Source organism: Myodes glareolus, chromosome 14, assembly GCF_982192425.1.
Source record: "Myodes glareolus chromosome 14, mMyoGla1.1, whole genome shotgun sequence".
NCBI lineage: Eukaryota > Metazoa > Chordata > Mammalia > Rodentia > Cricetidae > Myodes > Myodes glareolus.
Window position 1 is genome coordinate 20,778,486 of NC_142039.1, and position 23,801 is coordinate 20,802,286.

Genomic DNA, 23,801 nt, shown 5'->3' on the forward strand with positions numbered 1-23,801 from the left:
AAACAATGAGAGTAATAATAATACAGTTTGAACACAATAGAGAATGGGACCCAAGGTTAAAATGGCAGAACTAATGCAAACAGAAGTTGATCCTCTTCAGTTACGGGGTGGGTGTCACAAGTCTGTGGCTTTCAGCTGCTCAGTCACTGAGTAAAGCACTCGTAGAACCTTGAGATGGCTTAGGTTTCATCTCTGCCCTGCCATCACACGGATTGCCACACTCCTTGGCAGTTTGCGGCTTTCTCCTTTTCCTTTATTCACACACCCGCTTCTTCTAGGAAATCCACAAATTCACCTATCCAGTTGGCAGAACCACGAGCTGGGGAAAGCAGAGCCACAGGCACGCACTGCCTTCTTATTTTGATACAAATTACTAAAGTGCATCTCAGTGATGTGGTGGGATTAGCACTCTGCGGTGGGGCTCTAGGAATGCTGATCAACTTCAACTTGTTAGAACAGTGTCCCAAATCCCAAAGGAGACAATTGGTCTTTTGTGAAGTAATTTGCAAGTATCCTGCTCCACCCTTAAAATCGACTATGCCCTGTTATTATGTGATTAGTAGAGTCAAAGGCAGCTTTATTTTTTTTTTAACCTACCTCACATTCTTCTTAGGACCTTACAAAGCGGGCTGTGTATGTGATTCTGTCAGTAATATTTCTTCCTGGGGTGGTTTACTGTGAAATCAGTATCTTATTGCCATAAAGATGCTCACAGGTAGCAGCCCCTACACCGTGAACCAGTACCACAAAATAAGGCTTGTAACGCATGCTAACACCACCACTGGGGAGTATTAACAGAAAGCAGGACTGGGGAGATGGCTTACCCAAGGATAAGGACTTGAGCTGGAATCAATTGCACCCATGTGAAGGACTACAATGGTACCTATCTATATTCCCTATGCCGGGAGGATGAGACAGGTGGATCCTTAGAGTCCACTGGCCAGTCAATGCAGCCAAGTGACTAAGTTATAGTTTCAGTGAAAGATCCTGTCTCACAAAAACAGGATAGAAAGAGACTGAGGAGAACACCAGATCTTAATTTAGACTTCCATATACATGCAACAATAAGTTCTTAACTACTCACACTCAAACACGTGAACATGTACACATACACGCAGACACACATACAACGTAACCAAGTACCCTCAGAAAGTTGTGCAAATGACCCATTTCCTTCATTACCACTGAAAAGCTGGAGTGTGACAACAGGCTAAATGAAGCATTAAGGAAATGTTTTCCAGACTTCCATATTGCACATAGACATAAGGACGTGGTGGTTTATGGTCTCTTTACCCTGTGTACCTTGCCTCCAGAATCTTCAGAGTGCGCATTATCAAAGATGTATTTCTCTGTATTTCAATCACCTCTGTCAATTGAATATAATTTCTTATTTTTCAAAACCTTCTTAGATCTTCCGTATATGACTCTCAACAACCCTAGGACTGGAAAAACTGATATTCCTCAAAGACCCAGAGTAACCAAAGCAACCATGGATTTAATGTAGCATCTGTCAAATTCCTAGGCACTTTTTTTTTATGGAATTAGAAAACACTATCCTAAAATTTCCATAGTTATATTAAAAATGTTAACTATTAAGTACAAAGTAAGAGTGTTGGTTGTTCCACAGTTTTTGGTTTTCTTTGTTTATTTCTGATACATAGAAAGACTGAAGATATTTTAAAAAAGAAAACTTAAATACTGATTCTTTATCAAACTCAAACTCCCTCACAGACTTCAGTTTACAGTATTTACATTTCTGTGTATTTGGGGTTGAGTGTGGGTTTATGCAAAGAAGCTAGAAAGGAGACCACAGTATGAAAAAAGAAATCAAGGGATGGAGGTAGAAGAAAGAAGGCCGTGGAGGAGGGTAGAAGGGTAGATGGGACCAGGGAGTGGGAGAGAATTATAAAAGGAGAAGCAACAAAAATTTTGTTTGAAAATGCTATAATGAAACCTAACTCTATACGCTACTCTAGAGAGAAAGAAAGAAAATTAGAGAAAGAGAATGAGAATGAGTTTGATTTCAGGTTTTTCTGGGCTTTGATAGCAAATCCTAGACTAGTTAAGCTAGATCCTGCAAAGGAAACATGGCAGCTAGAGGCACAGGGGTCTGTGTCTACAGATGCAGGAGGGTGGGACAGTCTCTAAAGACTTGAGATGTGAGGTGAGTGCTGATCCTCCTTGAGGGGAGTTGTTACCATGTATGCTATGGTTTGAAGATTTGTGTTCTCTCCAAACTTCATGTTGAACATTAACCCCCATGCAGTATTAACAGGTACTGCCCTTCAAAGATACCGAAGTCCCGAGAACGTCTGCTTCTTGAGTGGCGTCAAAGCACTTCTAGGAGATGTTTCACCCAGGGGCCTCCTGCCCTCAAGTCATCTCAGGCTGCAGGGTTTCTCTCTACAGAAAGCACATCAGTAAGGCACCATCTCAAAGCAGATGTTAAACCTGTCAGCCCCTTGAGCTTGGCCTCCCAGGCTATGCAAGTGTAAGAAACAAATTCACAATGGTTGCAAACTCACACAGAACTGGTCAAAGGGCCTGAACAGACATTCCTCACCTTGAAGACATACAAACGACCTATGGGTAGATGGAGTGTGGTATAAGATCAATAATCATAAGGAAAATGCATTTGAAACCGCAATAAGATATCACCTCACACCTGCTGGGATCAAAGGTGAGAGATAAGAAGTATTGCCAAGGTCATAGAGAAAAAGGAACGCTTGTACACTGTTGGAGGGAATGTAAATCCCTACAGTCATTTTGGAAAAATGATATGAGGGTTTCTCAAAGTATAACAAAACTGTTACCTGATCCAACTGTGCCACTCCTGGGTACATATCCAAAGTAAACAAAGTCCATGTCCCAAAGAGGTGTATGTGTGTCCACGTGCATGGGGCATTATACTTCTTTTCATTATGGTCTGTTTTTGTTTTGTTTTTTGAGATATGGTTGCGTGTAGCCAAGCCTTATCTTCAACTCCTGATGTCCCTGCCTCCTTCTTCCAAGCTCTTGGATGCTGGCATTGCTCTATCTGCTAAGCTACCTCAACACCTTAAGCAGAGCTGTCTGATCCTGTCTGTTTCTGTAAAACAGGGAGTTACTGGCAACTTCCTGGAGCTGAGGAGTAAAGAGACCAGGAAGGCGCTGGCCAGAGTGCACAACCCTCAGATTTAAAAGGAGTGAATTTTCAGGATCTAATGAGAACAGGGATGACACTATGAATGCAAGGAGAAAGAGAAAGATTCTGAAATGTGGAAAAGACACTAGACCTTATGGTTCTTGACAAAGTAAAAGGGATTCTAGAGGACGAAGAGGCACTCACTGATTTTATTCTAATCATCTGTCTGTCTATAAAGTCATCATCTTAAATGCAAACACTTCTCGTTTTTAGTTGTGCTTCAGCAAAGCTGGAGAAAAAGTCCAGATCCTGTACAGTTCCTACTGAAAGTCTGATAATGGATTGCGGCATTTTTGGGGGTGCAATTAGAGCAATGCCTTTAAAGAAGCTATTTGAAAGAAGTCAGTTTATATTTCCATCTATCAATCACCAAGAAGCCTTTCTCAGTCTCCATCGATCTATGATTCAGGAACAAATTACACAATAATCTGATAGAGAATCACTTAATGATTTTTGTCTATCTTATAGGGTTTTAGAAAATCTTACTATGTTTCACCTTGTTCCATTGATTGGTCTTGCTGGTTTAAACTAGACCCATACCCTACTATCATCATTTTTGCTGGGAACTCCTTTTCATTAGACTATGATCAGAAATGACAAGGGATCCTCAGTGCAAATGTTTGGATAGTTCTGAACTGGAAGAACCATACTGTTCCTTCTAACTTTTGCCTGTTTATGCATTAATCATATAGTCACTGTGAACACAAGGGAGGCTCAGGAACACACTAGAACCCTCGAGTCATACCAAAGGCTCATCTTTCCCCCTACTTCCTTTTATATCAATTCTTTCCCTGTATTAACTACTTTTCTCATTATTTTGATAAATACCCATAAAAAGCAACTTAAGCAAGGAATAGCTTATTTGGGCTCATAGTTTGAGGGTATAGTTCATCATGGTAGTGTATGCATGATAGCAGAAGCAAGAGGTAGATTGTCAGAGGAAGCCTAAAGTCAGAAAGCAATGACAAATAAATGCTAGTGCTTAGTTCACGTTTATCTCTTTATTAACTTTGGGGCCCCAGCCCAGGGAATAGTTCATTTAGGTAAGTTGACCTAATCCATAATCTCTTTCACAGGCAAGTCCAGAGGTTTATTTCTGAGATCATCTTATTACCAACCCAGTTGATAATCAATATCAACCACTGTATCTTCCATTGATTTATTCCCAGGAAGGCATACTCACTAAACATTCTGTCTTTGTTAACAATGACGTATCAGGAATCCACAAAATATTCATAGCATCATGATTAAGTAGGGTCATGTTCATATTCCAGTTAAGCTACACATTTACAACTGAAAGCATTACAGTGATGAAGATCACAGTATTAGAAATGAGATATCTGAATGTGAATCCAGCTGCAATCAGTTAGGAATTCTTAGGACAAGAACTTAAATTCGCTGTGTCTCCATGTTCTCATCTATAATGCAGAATTAAACATGCTTATTTCACAGTATTTCTATAAGTTTTCAAAAAATAATTATTATAGAAAACAGGCATCTGGTATAGCATGTAAAAACATTCAACATAATGCTGAAATTTGTGAATCATTCTGCAAAACTTTAACCTATTGAATTTCTTATGAACACACAACCTAATTACACATACACATACATATGTATTATCATTCTCATTAAATAAAGACAAAAGTCTTGACATTTCAGAGACCATAACTGCCCTGATCTATAATATAGTTGCACTATTAACTTAAAAACTTAATTCTAATACACTGTTTTTTGGATTTCCTTTTTTTAAACCAATGTAAAACTATCATTTCATTAAGACATCTTCAAATAAAATTTGTTTCCTCTGATTGTCCTCTGTGCTCTTTCTCTTCCATGCTCCATCTTCGATGCTGATTAAAAATACTACCAAAGGAACAAAAATCATGAAGTTTAATAATTCTGAGAAAGGAATTAGCTTATATTTGTGTATGTGCTCAGGTCTGAATGCCTATGTGTGCACACCAGTGCAGAGGCCAAGTTCAGACATTATCTGTCTTCCATAGTTGCCCTCCACCTTGACTCAGCTAGACTGGGTGCTCAGCAAGGGCCAGGGAACCTCCTGTCTTCTCTCGATGCTGGTCATGTGGCCACAACCTTGCTTTTGAGTAAATACTGGAGATCTCCAGATTCTCACATTTGCAAAGCAAGTGCACTACCAACCTCCAACCCCAGAGTCAACATTGTTGGCTACTCTAACTTCCTCTGTAGACTGTTTGTTAATTAGATTTAAAAACTGTCATGGGCATAGAGAAATGCCATTTTCACGATACTGTGTGTCAGTTTTGTTTTCTGGATAAACACTATGAGAACCTTACAGAAAGGGAGAGTCTCGGTCAGTGACACTGCATGGCAGAACCGAAAGGGTTAAAAGCAAACACACAGAGGTATCATCTGGCAGTCCATCTAGCGGCCCTGTTCACACTGATAAACTTTTCTCTCTCTCTCTCTCTCTCTCTCTCTCTCTCTCTTTCTCTCCCCCAGCTTTTAATCACTAGCCTGGTTTGTATGTACTTTGTGTCACCACAGTAACCTACTGGGATTCTCTATGTCCTGTGAAATCAACTCTTCGGGGCCTCGAGGAAACATTTCACCACCTTGTTTTATCGTTCGCTCTGTTAACATGAACATAATGCCTTTTAATAGGATTGTGCTTGTGATCAGAGTCCTCAAAGGTGGCATTCTCTGTGACGAAACTGCCTGCAAGACACGAGGCAGAGGATCCAATGGAAAAAATGTCAGAAGACATCAGCAGAAGGACAGTGGCTGAGGAAATGGAGAACCCCAGGTCCCTCTTCCCTATATAATAGAAGTCCACTGGGCTGTCCAAAAAGACATTTAGACTTGAATATCTATAATGTTCTTATTTGGATTTATTTTCTTTGTTTTTAACCAACATAAAACTATTGGGTTTTCCCTATGTCATCTTTTAACAAAAGATGTTTCTGTTGGTTCCCCATCTCTACTCCTTCTTTCCCATGCCCCTGCCCTACTGTTGATCCTTCCACCCTCTGTGGCCACCTTTCTGTTTTCATGTCACCTGTGTCCCACTGTGTCCCAGTACCTTTTTTTCTACTTTTATGGTCATTGTAGGTCCACACCCTGTACCCACTGTAACACCTGCTTTTATGCCTACACACTGAAAATGTAAGCTAGGATTCACACTTGAGGAAGAGATAGAAAGTGTGGCTTTCATCACTCTGAGCCCAAGCTACCTTGCTTAATACTCTGTCCACTCTCCTTCAAGGGTTATGATTTTATTTTTCTTTAATGGAGATGAATCAAATCCATTGTATATTTATGCCACAATTTCATTATCTATTCAACTACTGACAAATGTCTGCACTGCCTCCACTACTATATTTTTCTGAGTAATGCCATGAAAAAAAATTTAAAGACGAAACTACCATTTGGCTCAGCTATACCACTCCTGGGCACATACCCAAAGAAACCTATACCCCAAAACAGAGATTCTTACATATTTACTTCTATCTCAAAAGTTTTTTAGTAGCCAAATATTTGCACCCATGAACATTTAGAAAAGAATATGGAAGAGAAAGATGAACAGGTATATACAATTTGAGGAGTATAAAAGAAACGGACATTCCTAAGCTTAACACCATTACAGTACCATAAATACAATGGCAGCTACTGAATAGAGGATGAAGGTGAGAAAGAGAATGCTCACCTAGCATTGTTAGTCCAGAATTTAATCCTTGGCAAAATAAAAATGATTAAAAAGTAAGTAAAATCAAATGACTTCCACATATGACGTACATAAATAAGATAACATGATTTTTTATGACAAATGGCAAAAACTGATACAAGTAGAATTGAAGCTTAAATGCATTTATAATGTATTTCATAGTCAAACATTCACACTAATATATAAGTGCAGGAGCAGACAAAGCATGAACAGCACATTCAGATAACTGGTATAAAAGAAATTCACTCTATGGATGTTAAGGAAGACATGAGAAAACACATCTTCCTTGTTAACGAAAATGTATGGACTAAGATAACATCCTTCCATTTCACAACTGAGAAAACAAGTTACCTAATCTTTTCAGAGAACAAAGCATATACATACCTGTGCTTCAAAATTATCCCCAGCAATTAGACCAGGAAAAGAAATGAAAAGCAAGCATATGGAAAAGGACAGAAAAGATGTCTTTATTCAAAAGTGACATCTTTTCACATAGAAAAGATACTGAGGAATTCATCACTCAAAGCTGTTAAAGATAATAAAGTGGATTCAGCAAAGTTACAAAATATTCAGTCTCAACTATATTTAACAATGAACCATCTGAAGAAAAAGCTTAAGAATAAAATTTGATTCGAAATAGTATCAAAATGCTACATATAAATGAAATGCATGAGATAAGTTTAGCAACAGAAACACTTGATTTATGAAATGTAAAACACCTCTAAAAGATTAAATACTAATTAAATGGAAAAATAACCCCTGTGCATAGATAAAAGATGCAATATTGCTAAAACAGTTTTGATACTTAAATTGATTATAGATCCAACAAAAATGCTTGTCAAATGTTGATTTCTGTACAAGAATTGATACATTTCTTCTAAAGTTCATGGGGAAATTCTTGCATGCCAAAACTGCAAAATAAATTAAAAATATTTTTAATTAAAACAAAACTGAAAAATTTGCATTTCCATCACTATAAAACAGCAATAATCAAGACATTGCAGTGGTGGCTTAAGAAAAGCCATAAAAATCAATGTGTTAGAATTGTTTTTATATTTGCTCTTTTTGTTAATGGGCAATCAGCTTTTGACAAGAGCATGCACAAAGACTACATCTACCTGTGTCCTGTTTCTAAGTCATTCCCACAATCTTGCCAGATGCTATTTTAAGACAACAATAAATGTAGCCCTTTATACAAAACCAAATTATTTGTAGATTCCTACTGGTAAATAAGTTCAACCACTACATCAAACACGCAGAATGCTCTATACAACCACCAGGGTAAAAGAAAAGAATATATTTTAAACAGTCTTTGTTCTATGGAAAGATAAGAAGCCAAGAACATAGCAAAATTTAAAAGCTGGATCAAAGATATGGCTCAATAAGTAAAAGGCTCTTGCGGCAACTCAAGTTTGATCCCCAGAACTCATGCAGTGGATGGAAAGAACCAATTCTTGGTGCTTTTGTTGACTTCCAACAATGGGAGTGGGGATGTCTCTGACTCTTTTGCCTGAGCTTTGAACTTTTTCCTCCTACTGGGTTGCGTTGTCCAGCCTTGATATGAGAGTTTGTGCCCAGTCTTAATTGTATCTTGTTATGCTGTGTTTGGTGGATATCCCTGGAAGGCCTACTTTTATTTTTTTTTTTACTAGAAATGGAGGAGGCTTGGATCTGGGGAATGGACTTGTAGGAGTGAAGGGAAGAATGAAAGATTTAAGAAGAAAGAAAGAAAGAAAGAAAGAAAGAAAGAAAGAAAGAAAGAAAGAAAGAAAGAAAGAAAGAAAGAAAGAAAGAGACCCCTAAAAGTTGTTCTTTATCCTTCATATTTGTGTTGTAGCATATGTATGCACACACACACACACACAAATACACAAACACACACGCATGTAAATTTAACTTGTTCAAACAACTTCTGCAGTGATTACAATAATTAGTTCACTGCTTTCTCTTCTGTTTACATATAGTGAATATATTTCTTATTTATTCAATAAAATGTGCTTTTTATTTCTATATATTTCAGACACACTATTAGACACTAGGAACATAAAGAGGAATATTAGTCAGCAGCTACCCATCATAGGCTCACGATTTATTCAGAACTATAGAATTCACTAGCTAAGCAGATAGTAATTTCTATCTATGTTAAAAAATAGAATGTTATGATTGATTCTAAGACATGATTCTATGCCTATACTTAGGGCATAGTTTCTACTTAATAAATATACCACCGTATATAAGAATCTATGAACAAATAATTCAGATAGGGGAAAAGTGGAAAGAGAGGAGGGAGACAGTAAAGAAAGTAGGAAGGGCATTATAGGAAAAGGAAGATGTAGGGAAGAGAGAAGAAAGGAGAAAGAAAGAAATGTGGAAATGGAGAGGCATGGGAGGAGGAAATAGGAAGAAAGGAAGTGCAAGTAAACAGAATGAAATGTGTAGACACAACTCTAACATCTTTAAGGGAATCTGCAGAGTTGCAAAGGATGGCATGGCCAGTTCCATAGAACAAAGACCATTCAAGGGATTTGAACTTAGTATCATAATTAATGGTATGCCTCAGATCTAGAAAGCATCCTCTGCCTTCACCTGTGCTCCAAAGAAAATAAATTCCATGAACTGATGTCACAATGAGTTCAGGTGACATTGTTCCACCCTGTAAAAAATTATAGCAGCTATTAGAAAGATTTTTTTGGTAAGTTTTATTTGTGGTAGTAAACTAAACAGATGCTTATAAAAGAAACAACCACTTAAAATGTGAATTTTATGAATGTTTACAGTGAACAAAGCCAAAGGATTAACAAGCCTAGGACAAAGGTGTTATAGACAGAATGGGAAATTAACTCAGTGTTTTCAATGTATAGAAAAACCCTCTGTATTTACAAAATATATGGAACAAGAGACTTCTTTTTTTAAATTAAGTTTGACAATGGAAATAAAAAGTTGAGAAGTGTATTACAGAATGTGAGAGGCAAGATATTATTTAGTAACTTTGGTCCAAACCTCGGCAGAGCCGTATGGCAGCTGCCTGGGGTCTTGTGTGCTGTAGGGATCCTCCCTTTTTAGTCCTCACGCCTTGACTGATGCTTTGGTGAGAAACTACCCTTCCTATCTCAAAACAATATTATTTTAAATGTGCTCAAACACAGGGAAGCCTCTGTGCATACTAACCACACATTGGCAGACTCCCCAATGAATATGATGTCTGATTCTCAGATCTTCTGACATGCACAGTAACTCTACAGAGCCCTTTCCATAGGCAGCCTCCCTAGGCAAAGCAGTCATGGTGATGGTATCGTATAAGACTCAACCAGTCTCTAATCTAGCATCCATAACACTTCATCAATCAACACCTTAAGCTTATGATCTGTATCAATTCCTTATGTTCAAAATGGAAGAAAATGGTGGTCAGTTCCGATACTTAGGCATAGATTTCCTTAATATTTATTCTAGATAGTATGGTGTGTATTCTTAAAGGAATAACTACAGTAATGGAACAAGAACGTGTCCACAGCGTCTACATGCTGGGTACATAAGATCAGGAACATAAGAAGTGTTGTTCCATAACTGACACTATGGTCAGTCTTCAATACACCTCAAGAAAATTTCATTTGTCCTTTAAGACAATTTCCCACATTTTGGTTTTTTTTTTTTTAGAAAAGAACTATTTGAATCATTAAGTGACTTGTCAAAGATATAATAAATGAATGGCAGAGAAAATATGAGAGCTTAGACCTGTCTAGTTAAAAAAAAAAAAGAAAAAGGGAGGGCTCTAGACAACTGGGTAAATCTGCCTTACAAAGCAGTGTCGGATTTTAGTGACAATATTATTTTGCCTCTCATGGGCTAAGTGTTTTCACTGGGATAATAGCTGATTACATACCCAAAGTGCTTCGAAGTAGAATTCACATCGTCCATATAATGGCTAAGCAGCAGAAAACATTATACTCCCTATAGGTACATGCTCTCTATACAAGTGGCTCCCACTAACACAATGTGGTATGTTCTTTTGGATTTTATGTGAAATGAAGCTACGAATAGTGACAGGGTCTATGATCACTGCTGTTTTAAAAAGTCCCTTAAAGAGGGCTCATAAATATAAAATTCCATCTCAAGAATGAAGCAATAAAGGCTAAAGCTACTGTACCTTTCCTTCTATGCATTTTTCATTCTTGCTCTGAAGTCAAATATAAAATTAACAGAATTCTCAAATCTTTACTCTCCCATGATTCTTTACTTTAAAACTTTATCTTTAGGTCAAATTGTAAAGATTTTGACTGTGAGAATTCTATTTTCCATATTTTGCATTTATTGGAAAGTCTCCTCCCAATCAAAAGTCACCTACCCTGCATCCTTCTCAGCATTTGTTTACAGCCTGAAACAAGTATTTTATTAAACAGGACTTTGGAAAATAAATATTAGAGATACAAGTACCAATACTGCAGGAATGGCTTAAACTACTGTCAGACACCATAACAGCTGTTGCCCTGCAACGACAGAGGGGTGTCCTCCGTTCACCGTTAGATGTGTTCCCATCCAGGGGTTTTGAGTTGTGCATCCTTGAGATACTTTGAGAACCTGCTGCAAAGTCCTCACCCATTTTCCCAGCTTTGTATTACAGATTGTTAACACGGCCCTGGGAAGACACATAGCCCAGCAACTAGAAACCCCAGAGAATCCATGATCCTATTCCCCCTGCTTATTCCTTGACAGGAGAGTCAAACCTTTATCCTATAGATAACACTTCTGGTTCATAGAAGAAAGCAACCATCTTCAAAGAACCTGTTCTTCCAGACAACTGCAAGATGATAAAATGTATATGAACTTAATTTGTTCTGTCTTTGAGCCAAGTATGTGAGATACATTTTTCTCTTAGGATCATTACATCAGTCAAGAGAAGGAAGTATTATTAGTCCTATTGGCATATTTGAAGACTGAGTTAAGTCACTTTTAAAAACTTATGGAGCCATCAAGTACTTGATTCATGCATATGAAAGACCATTTACCAAATTCTCACACATTCTAGTTCTCAATGAATGACCTAGATCTTAAATGAAACTCCATAAAATTTCAGAAATGATGAATCAGGAACCCAAGTCAAAACACAAGGAAAGGGGATAAATGCTGCAACCAAATAATAAATTGAAAGTATCTCTTATTGAACTCTGAAATTTATTAGTAATGATAATAATATATCTTCTTTTTTAAGAAGGCAAAATATAGAGTTGATATTTATTAACAGGGAGAGTGTGAGGAGGAAAGGATAGTCAGTATCCTATAGGGGTTCTGGGAGTCATGTTTACAATACACTAAGTATTGGCTTCTTCTTAATAACACAGTTCAGCAAGAGTAAAGGGCGCTTTCTGTGGGTGTTGATGCTAGAGAGAAACCCAGTAGTGCCGCTGCCTGTAGGGAGTCCCATCAAAGCTCATTCACTTTGACTATCCATTATATTACAGTGTTTCTTAATGAAATAGGAAAGATGCATAGGAAGTACCAAAGCTTTACTCAAAACTGTCTGAAAGCGCCCGCACCATATGTGGCCTGGTGTGCTGAGACTTACGACACAGCAAAGATGAGCAGCAAATTACGTGTGAGATCTGCAGAAGTGTTCCTAAGGACAGGACAATGAAGAGAAATACAAGGAACCAAACAAAAAGAAGAGAAAAGGAGGAAGAGTGGTTTAAAATGATCTGTCCAACAATTAAAAAAAATTCAAATAAAGTGTATTCCAGAGAAATTAACATGCATGCACATATGTTTGCACACCTCACCAAATGTATATGCATGCACGCACATGCACAATTTCATGAATATTAATAACACTGGAAATTGTGTAAAAAGTAAAAATTCAAATTATGAGAGTATATATATTTTCCTACACTCAACTTTAAACTTCTCTAATAGTGATGGAAATTTCAGACAAATAGACAAATACAGGCAAAATAATTTTCAGTGGCTCTGCCTAATTTATACCTCAAATTATAAAAATAAATATGAGCATATTATAACTATAAAGTATACCTATAATCTTTATCCAAATTAGTGTGGCTATTTTCTAAGGACATCATTCTTTTAAAATTTGTTTCTCTTTCTCCATATCTTTACAGTTGCTAAATTAAGCATGTATTATTTTAATAACAAGAAAACAGCTCTGGTAAGAAAATAAAAAATGTTCAATCAACTTTTTGCACCTATTCTGCTGTCCTTCTTTCCGGCATTATCAGGAAAGAATTGGTTATCTTCTGCTGGAGGGGGTCTCCCAGCCATGCTTATAGGTTTAATTCCTGTTGGGAATGAAAGCACACACTGAATTTTTTTTAAAAAAAAAAGAACAGAATTATATCAAGTGATAAAACTCCATTAATACAACTTCAGGGTCAGTCACCCTCACACCCAGGCCATAGACTCACAGGTTCTGTCTCTGAGATAACTCACAATGATCAGACCATGCAGCTTTTAATGCTCACGCCAACCATGTTTCGGGGGGTAGAGGTAAGAGATGCAGAGCCAAGCTGTCCTTCCACCGATGTTCAAGGGAGGCTGCAATAACCTTGTAAAGTTTAGGAAAATGTAAGACACATAAGAAAAAAGGCTGAGAAAACAGTGACCTGATCTCTATATTCCTAAAGCAGAGTAAACCTATGAACTGGGTCCAGTCCAGCGTCTCTATGATTCTGTGATAAGAGCACAGGGCAACTTCTAGGTCAAGAAATGCTGTCCCTTCCCTTCCCTTCCCTTCCCTCCCCTCCCCTCCCCTCCCCTCCCCTCCCCTCCCTTCCCTTTCCTTCCTTCCTTCCTTCCTTCCTTCCTTCCTTTCTTTTTTTCTTTCTTTTTTTCTTTCTTTCATTTCTTCCTTCCTTCCTCTCTCCCTCTCTCTCTCTCTAATGCATGCTTTCTCTCTCTCTCCGGGCTCTCTCTTTCTCTCTCCTCTCTCTCTCTCTCTCTCTCTCTCTCTCTCTCTCTCTCTCTCTCTCTCTCTCCCCTTTAGCAACTTAATTAACAAAACAGTAAAATACTCACATAAAACTGTACGACATATTAACTTAAAAGATATAGTACTTCTCTTTGGCCAATGGACACAGTTTTCCTAAGTAGAAAAAAAAATAAAACTTCAGCTAAGAATGCATGTGTAGAGGAGAAAAAACAATCACCCAGCTTCTTCTCTAAAATGAGAAGTCTTTTTTTTCCACAGAAATTTCATTTTCCTTTGTTCCTTTTTTTAATATTCAAATGCTGGAGCCAAGACTGCAACCCTTAGTTTCTCCTATTTTTCAGGTGTCTGCATTTTAAAAGATTGTGTTTGCATTAAGGTTTAGGTCACTGTAATTGGTATGTTTTAAGAAAAACATTACCTTTGAGTGACCTTTTGGGATCTAAAGATGGAGCTTCAATCACTGAGAAAGGAAAGCATCCTCTAGTTGTCCTGTGATAAACCTAAAGACAATGACATCTCCCCTCAGAATGTCTTCCTACAGTGACAGAAACCAAGCACAGCACAGCTGGGACACAGTCCATCCGGATGGATCCGGATGTTTCAATGGAAAACCACAGCTTGGCAGGAGAAGAACCCACTGTTGCAAAATAAATACACCGAGGGCATTTTACAGAAGTGGCAGAACTTTGGGGGAAACCTGACAGGAACCAGGGCCCAGCCTTCTACTCCTCCAGATCCTTAAATTGTTATTATGAGCTAAGCACCTCACCTCCAAGAGGCCAGAATAAAATCATACTGGCTATCATATATCAGACCCACAGAGGGCATCATCTGTTAATGATCATTTATTCCCAACTACTTGAAGAGTAATACTCAGTAATTATAACAAATGTAAGTCAAATAGTAATAGCATCCTTTACATAGTACAGTAATTATAAGTTATACCCATGAATTCAGGACAAGGGTCTTTTATGCATGGTATTAAATCTGTTCTGCAATTTATTCTTAATGCCATCGTTGGGGCTGAAGAACGGAAGCTTGCCTAGAAAGAGGGCTCACCCGCCTTTCACATTTCCAATAAGTCATTTGAAGAAAACTGCTCTTTGCATGCTTTGAGAAACACAATTACCACCAGACACATCGTAAACAAACATTCATTGCGCCTACAGCTGCTTCTTTATAGCACCATGCAAAGTGTATTTTTAAATTTAGACCATTTAAAAGGAGTAAGTACTCAGATTCCCTCATTCATTTAAAGTTTAACTGAGAAAAAACCCTCATGCCTGAGTCATAATATTTTCTCATAAAGCCCTGGCTGCCAAGAGGAGAATCACGTAAAATTCCTCAGTCTAGTAAAAGCTGGACCAATATTTCTCCACCTCTGGCCTGGTTATTTGGTAGGTGTGAGGGTCTCTAACTGCTCACACAGATATATATTAAGGAAAAGTTTTGTAATAGCATAGGATGAAATAGAATCATTATCAAATACAGAGATAAATAAATAATCTGAAGGAACCACACAGAGTAGTCAGTGGATGCAGGGTCCTCTGAGGGCAACTGATGAGCCCTGAGAACCTCTGAGGGCCCAGGAAGCTGTATTAACTCTCACACAGTTGGAACATTAATGACACATGGGCATAGTTCTAGTTTAGGAGGGAAAATACCCATATGCAAATTAAACACAAAGGAAGAAAATCATCTTTCGAAGAAAAGAGGATCTCTTATGATTCCCCCAATCTCTGTGGACATTTTAAGCAGATTTTCTACCTCCAGGCATGTGTCTCTTGAAAGGAACACCTCATTCTTATTTCCACATGTAGTAAATAGCAAACAAGCCTTCTGACTTGGTGCAAACATCGCTTCCTTCGTGAAGCACCCCCCACCATGCCTTCTGCTCCATTCAATCCTGGTCTTCCATTATTCATCCCTGACCTCCTTCCTTAAAACCTTTTATTTACCTTGAACCTTAGGAGCATTATATCCATTGGGTCTGGGCTTCACAACTCTATATTGTGATTGGTTGTGGTTCTTTATAATGGTCTTCCTCTGTTGCAAAAAAGTGAGTCGTTTCCTTGATGAGGGGTGAAGATTACACTTATCTGTGGGTAAATGTTTATAAATGTTATAAATTACTACCAAGGACTATGTTGGGTTAGTAAATCAGTAGTACTAGATTCTCCTCCAATAGCCTTACCTTCACCGAGTATTTGGCTAGATCGTACCAGGTTTGGTCTCCTCTGTTGAGTGGGTCTTTTTTTTGGGGGGGGGAATGTAATTTATTTAGATAATATTATGCTGAACAAAAGTATTATAATCAAAATAGGTGCTCAACACAAATAAAATCTAAATTATCATATACACTGTTGGAAATATTGTTGAACATCATGATGGACCATAAAATACCAATACCAATTTCTCAACATAAAGGAGATTTATTTGCTTCAAAGGAAATAAATCTTTGAATTCTCCCTTTAAGCCCAATTAGAGAGCTATTGCTACCTGCCAAGGCATGTGCTCCACTTCTCTGTGCAAAGAAGTACAGGCTGCTGAGGAAAGCTAGGAATGAGAGAGGTGGTCCTCCCCAGGGAAGAGCATGCCAACCTATTGTCTAGTGCCAGTCAGCCCTGAAAACATAATACAGGCAAAATTATATGGACTGAATAGTGTGTATAAATACATATGTGTGTGTGCATATATATATATATATACAGATAATATGAATAAAAACTAGTTTTTTTAAAAAAAATGACCATACATTTGAAGGACAGGTATATGGGAGGGTTTGAGGGAGAAACAGTAATAATAGTTGTAATTATAATCTGAAAAACATTTCCTTACCTTTTCCTGATTAGAACCGTATCATATTTCACTGCATCTCTTTTCTCTTTTTTTGCATTTTTTCCCTTTTTTTATTTTGCCATTCAAAAATTTCCACTTCCTCCCCTCCTCCCATTTTTCTCCCGCACCCCCCCTCCCCCTCCTCCCTCCCCTCTTAGGCTTAAGAGAGGGCAGGGTACTCTGCCGAATGGCTAAAATCAAAAACACCAATGATAGCCTATGCTGGAGAGGATGGGGAACAGTCATCCATTGCTGGTGGGACTACAAACTTGTGCAACCACTTTGGAAATCAGTGTAGCAGTTTATCAGGAAATTGGGAGTCAACCTACCTCTGTATCTCTTACTTCTGTCTGTACAGAGTCTTTGTCAGAGAGGAACATCAGGAGTCAGCACTCTGGCTTACCACCACACACTGAAAGCAGCCCACAGTGGCTGGCAGGCACAGGAGCCCAGCACAGATTTGTTTTCTTAACAAATGACCCTAGCTCTGCCTGCTCATTCATCCTCCCAGAGACAGACTTTGTGGATAGGATTGGGAGGCTGAGCTTGCTGGCACAGGCAGAGAACACGCAGGTGAGGTGAGAAGACAGCCACCCTACGCCTTTTAACTCATTTCTCAGGCCCAGTTCATCTTTTCTGCTTTCTCTGTCTAATTTAATCTACAGGCATTTCCCAGGGAGTTTAAATATGTGTCAGTGTTTATTACTATCTTTTCTTATTTTCTTTCTATTTTATATTTATTTTGAGACAGAGCCTCACTATGTGGGACTGGCTGATCTGGAACTTGCTGTGTAGACCAGAATGACCACAAATTCAGAGATCCGCCTGCCTCTGTCCCCCACCCCTGAGTGCTTGAATAAAGGAGAGACAGCACCATCCTCAGCTTACTCATTTTTAAAAACTGATTAGCAGTAATTGTAAATACTCATGGAGTCAGTATAATATTTTGATAAATGTTTGAAATTAAGAATGATTAAACCATGTCTTGTTCCTGATTTCAATGGAATGGCTTTGAGTTTCTCTCCGTTCAGTTTGATGTTAGCTGTCGGCTTGCTGTCAATAGCTTTTATTATATTTAGGTATGATCCTTGTATCCCCAATCTCTCCAACACCTTTATCATAAAGGGATGTTGGATTTTGTCAAATGCTTTTTCAGCATCTAATGAGATGATCATATGGTTTTTTTCTTTCAGTTTATTTATATGATGGATTACATTGATGGATTTGTGTATGTTGAACCAGCCCTGCATCTCTGGAATGAAGCCTACTTGATCATAATGGATAATTTTTCTAATGTGTTCTTGGAATCGGTTTGCCAGGATTTTGTTGAGAATTTTTGCGTCGATGTTCATGAGTGAGATTGGCCTGTAATTCTCTTTCTTGGTTGTGTCTTTATGTGGTTTTGGTATCAGAGTAACTGTAGCTTCATAAAAAGAGTTTGGCAATGACTCTTCTGTTTCTATATTGTGAAATACCTTAAGGAGTATAGGTATCAGCTCTTCTTGAAAGTTCTGGTAGAATTCTGCATTGAAACCATCTGGTCCTGGGCTTTTTTTGGTTGGGAGGTTTTTGATAACCGCTTCCAATTCTTCACGACTAACAGGTCTATTTAGATTGTTCACCTGGTCTTGATTTAACTTTGGTATATAGTATTTATCTAAAAACCAATCCATTTCTCATACATTTTCCAACTTTGTGGCATATAAACTTTCGTAGTAAGATCTAATGATTCTCTGAATTTCCTCTGTGTCTGTTGTTATGTCCCCCTTTTCATTTCTGATCTTATTAATTTGGGTGTTCTCTCTCTGCCGTTTGATTAGTTTGGCTAGGGGTTTGTCAATCTTGTTGATTTTCTCCAAGAACCAACTTTTTGTTTCGTTGATTTTTTGGATTGTTTTCTGTGTTTCTATTTTGTTGATTTCAGCCCTCAGTTTGATTATTTCCAATCTTCTACTCCTCCTGGGAGAGTCTGCTTCTTTTTTTTCCAGAGCTTTGAGGTGTTCTGTTAAGTCTCCAATATGTGCTTTCTCCGTTTTCTTTAATTGGGCACTTAGTGCTATGAACTTTCCTCTTAGCACTGTTTTCATTGTGTCCCATAGATTTGAGTATGTTGTGTCTTTATTTTCATTAAATTCAAGGAAGACTTTAACTTCTTTCTTTATTTCTTCCTTGACCCAGGGATGATTCAGTAGTTGACTGTTCAACTTCCACACATTTGTAGAATTTCTGGTGATAGAATTGTTATTGAATTCTAACTTTATTCCGTGGTGATCCAACAAGACACAGGTGGTTACTAATATTTTTTTGTATCTATGGAAGTTTGCTTTGTTTCCGATCATGTGGTCAATTTTTGAGAAGGTTCCATGAGCTGCAGAGAAGAAGGTATATTCTTTCCTCTTTGGGTGGAATGTTCTATAGATATCTGTTAAGTCCATTTGATTCATTACCTCTAGTAATTCTCTTATTTCTCTGTTGAGTTTCTGTTTGATTGACCTGTCCAATGGTGAGAGAGGTGTGTTGAAGTCTCCTACTATTAGTGTGTGTGGTTTGATGACTGCCTTGAGTTCTAAAAGTTTTTCTTTTACATAAGTGGGTGCTTTTATATTAGGGGCATAGATATTCAGGATTGAGACTTCCTCCTGATTAATTGTTCTTGTTATGAGTATAAAATGTCCATCTCCATCTCTTCTGATTGATTTTAGTTTGAAGTCAATTTTATTAGATATTAGAATGGCCACACCAGCTTGTTTCTTAGGTCCGTTTGCTTGGAAAACCTTTTCCCAACCCTTTACTCTGAGTAGATGTCTATCTTTGTGGTTGAGGTGTGTTTCTTGTAAACAGCAGAATGTTGGATCCTGTTTTTGTATCTAATCTCTTAGTCTGTGCCTTTTTATAGGTGAATTGAGACCATTAATATTAAGTGATATTAATGACCAGTGTCCACACATAGCATTCTTCTCATAATCATCATTCTACATGACAAATCACTGAAGCCCTTTTCTCTAATATAAAGGATCTAAAAACTACTTTATTTAATACTCATAGTAAGAGAAAGATTTTGTGATTACTTGTTCAGGGAACATTTTTTGTTTCTGAGAGTAACTCTGGAAATCTCAGACAAACAGCTTCCCAGGGCAGTCTGAGATCTGTCCTGTGCAGACCTTCTCGTGGCCTTGAACTTGTAACTCAGCATTGTAAAGCAATGATTGAAAATGTTTGCAATGGTCTGGTAAGAAAAGGAACTGGTCGTTATGAATTAGAGCATCTATTGATGTCCCTGAACGTGGTGAGGATGTGCCTGACACTGTACAGCAGAGGAAAGTTCCTTCAGTGGAGCAAAGAAAGAAAAGAACTCTCCTTGGGAGGTTTGTCTGCATAGACTCGAGGGTTTCGATTCGTTTGTACATTCCAAATTCACACATGTGTATCCTCTATGAATGTTCATTAAACATGCGGTTGATAGACCTGTTTAACATTAGGTAAATGGTCTCCAAATGAATAAATGAATGACGATGGTTGCCTCGTGGTTTGCCTCTGTCTAATTTGCCTGTAAGAACAAATTTCACAAAAGAAAGTGCAACGGGGAGAAAAGTAAGGCTGGAAATCTCAGTGGTCTCACTCTGTGGCTCATAGACATTCACTGATGTTCTCCGTGCAAGTGGGGAACATGTTGTTGTCTTGATTTCAATCTGGTTGTGTCTTTAAGGAATTACAATATTTATATAATTAGACTCACGCTTTTGTCACAAATATTTCTAACATTTGTGTGACTAGAAGGAAGGAAGGGAGAGCAGAAAAGGTCAGATGAACTGGTATTATGAACTTGAGTCAAAGGAATAAGAAATATAAAATTAACTACAAGGTGATAATTTGTTCAGTTCATTTTGATGTTATAACTGAATTCATCTAGTTTATGCTGATATTATGGTTTCCTGTTTCACCTTGCCACATCACCTCCTCTTACAGGGGGGATACTTTGGAATTTTTAAATTTTAAATGAAATGATTTCCATGATTTACTCAAAGAAGGGGATATAGTAAATTGTGTTGCTCATGTCCAAATAAAAAAATGTCGGAAACAGATCAGAGAAGTGTCGTGGGCCACCTTTTGGGGAAGACAACTGCCAGGCTCCTTGCCAGGCAGCTTCATATATTCTAGGGTAGGGGGCATGAGGATTAGAAAATGTTAAGTAGGAGTAAGAAGGACAGACATAATAAAGAATCACAGAGACATAGGATAGTATCAGGAGGGCAACCCAGCAAATACTGAAAGCTGAATTCTTCTTCTGACTTCTGAGTTCATCTGTGTTTACTTTCCATGCACTTTTATAACCCAATACAAAAGGGGGAAGAAGGCAAAAGACTGCTATAACATGATACAAAGGACAACTAGAACTCATACTTGCCTCAATATTTGAGCCATTAAGACATTACATCTTGAGAAAATCATTCTGTTGTTTAGGCAGTGAACCTACCCTAGACCAAGTATCCTGAAGGCAGCCACTCCCTAGGAAAAACCTCTTATTCAAAAGAAGGAGTAGAAGCATGCTTGAATTCTCTGACCTATAGCCAGGGTGTAGAATATCTACTTCTATGGGCCATCTTAAGGTCCAAAACACCAAGTAATCACACCCTAGGTCAGGGTGTATAATCATAGTTGTTATCAACAACTTTGAATAAGCACAGACTCTCTGACCTACAGATAAGGTGGAATAGGCTCACATTTTTGAGCCTCCATAGAGAAGAGAATGTAAAAAAGCCACAAGGCTCTCTATGAGTCTATGTTAGGAAATTTCTAAAATTAATATGCAATTAAATGGCATCATGAAAATAGAGGGTATAACCACATATTTCAAAACAGTTACTTTCAAACATGGCCTGTATCATGAAGACATCAGTGTAAAAATCGAACCCCAAGTTTGTGTTTTGAACACAGGGTCTGAATGGTCACACTCCAACACTCAGAAGTGGTTCAATATCTGTGCTGTATGACTTCTTCACGTTTACATTTTTCATAAACACCAAAGATTCAGACCCAACTCTGAGCATTAGGTCACATGTATTGGAACTATAGGCATGTGATCCCACGCCCAAATTGGGGTCTGAGAGGCAAGAGAAAGTAAATTCCAGGCCAGTTATAGCAGCATTGTATGACCCAGTCTCAAATTCAGACCTTAAATATTTGGAATTATCTAAAATACTTGCATTTAATCCAGGATATTTATGGACCACACTGGCTATGTGTCCATTTAGGGATTGGAAAGGCTTCCTTGCGACCCATTTCTGCAGCTATTCTTCACAGTTCCATGAGTAACTAAATCCCGAGTGACCATAGCAGAAAAAATGACAGGGATAGGGAGGAAAGGGAAAGGGGAAATGTTGTAATTACATTAAAATCTCAAAAATAAAAGGAATATTTCTTTTTCTAAGAATGCCTGTGAAGACTCAGCCCATTAGACTTAGGATATGATCCACTTTTGGCTTCCCTTGGGTTGTTGGTAGAATTTATTCACCTGTAATTACAAGATTCCTTGAAGCTTGTTTTTCAACTACAGCCCAAGATCTTACGTTGCATGATTAATGGAAGTGTAAGTAATAGCTGTTGCCTATACCTTACTATACAGATTAAAAGCAAGTTAGCTTTGGCCAAAAGCAAAGAAAGACCATCACATACATTCAAAAACACCAGAAGCACGACTCTCGGGACTCAAAGTCTGTCCACCATGACCAAGTCACCCAGTGAACTTTAAGCACTTTTGCTTTGATTATTGAAAAAGAACAGATTTTTCTCTTCCATGCTTGCTTGCTCTTGCTTTCTGCTTCCTCTTCTTCCCTTTCCCTCCCATCTCCTTCCTTCCCTCTGGTTCTTGTTAGGAGACCCCGATGAAAGTATTGCAATTGGCTTAACTAAAGTCAGAAGTCAATCAGTGGCCCATAACTGACACCAACAACACAAATTTTTCAAAACAACCAGGGGCCAAGAAGGTATCCTAAGAAGTAGAAAATTCAAGTTCTATTTCCTCAATCCTTGGTCTCCACAATCAACTTTCCTCTGCCTTATAAAAACTGTATCCGTTAAGTGATTGTAACTGCTTTTAGGCCATTAAGGTTTGGGTTTTCCTCACTGTTTCAATCAGACCAAGGGGAGAATTAAAGACACCTCCATCTTCACACACAAACGGACTAACCCATCAGTGTTTAATCTCAGGAGACAGAGATAAATTTATGAGATCTAGTACTAGGAAGACCCAGATCTGGTTCAGTTAGTAGAGTGCTTGCTGTGTCTGTGTGCACATATAAACAAAAAAATCGAATAAAATGACATCATTCTTCTCTAGCAAGGTAGAATACAATTCTCTGAGGCGAGCCTTGCTGTTATATCCTCACAAATTTGAAATAGTTTACAATTATCATGCACCTATTCACTTTCTTCTTAATAAGCTATCAATATTATCTATGCCACAGAAAATTGGAAATCATAAACACTGTTTTCTTCCTCAGATGTTCTCACTGTGTCTAAGGCAGTACGAATATTCAAAAAATATTGATGGTATTTTTTTTACTTTCATGTGACTTTCTATTAATACCAAAAAAGATACTACAGCATTAATGCATAGAATCAGGGACAAGATAAATAAATAAAATGAAAATTAAACATCACCCCTAGAAACAGTACCTTTCTGTATTTCAAAATAATTTTATGTAAAATAGTATCATAATCTTGACCTTTAAATGATACATAGCCAGTAGTATTTATTTTTGGAAATCAAAATCTAATGAAGACTTTTTCTATTGGTAGCATTTTCAACTTTCACATTTAAGACTTAAATAAAAAAGAAAGGAACAAGGCACAAGCTTTGGATGATGGCAGGAAGACACCCTCTAAAAGAATGAGGGAATTCTAAAGAGACCAGTTCTGCGACACAGACTTAAGAACTGCTATAAACTAAGCCTCAGGAAGGGCTCTCAGAAGACCTGTTGTTGTTTGTGTGCCGCATTAAACAAGGAAAGTAAATTGTCAAATAAAGACAGAATCATGAATCAGTCCAAGAGACAGCTAAGACATCTTTATGAAAAGAGAAAATTGATGGGTCCAGCCTTGGAATATGAAGTTGGGGTTAAAAGGTACAAGCTTGTCTC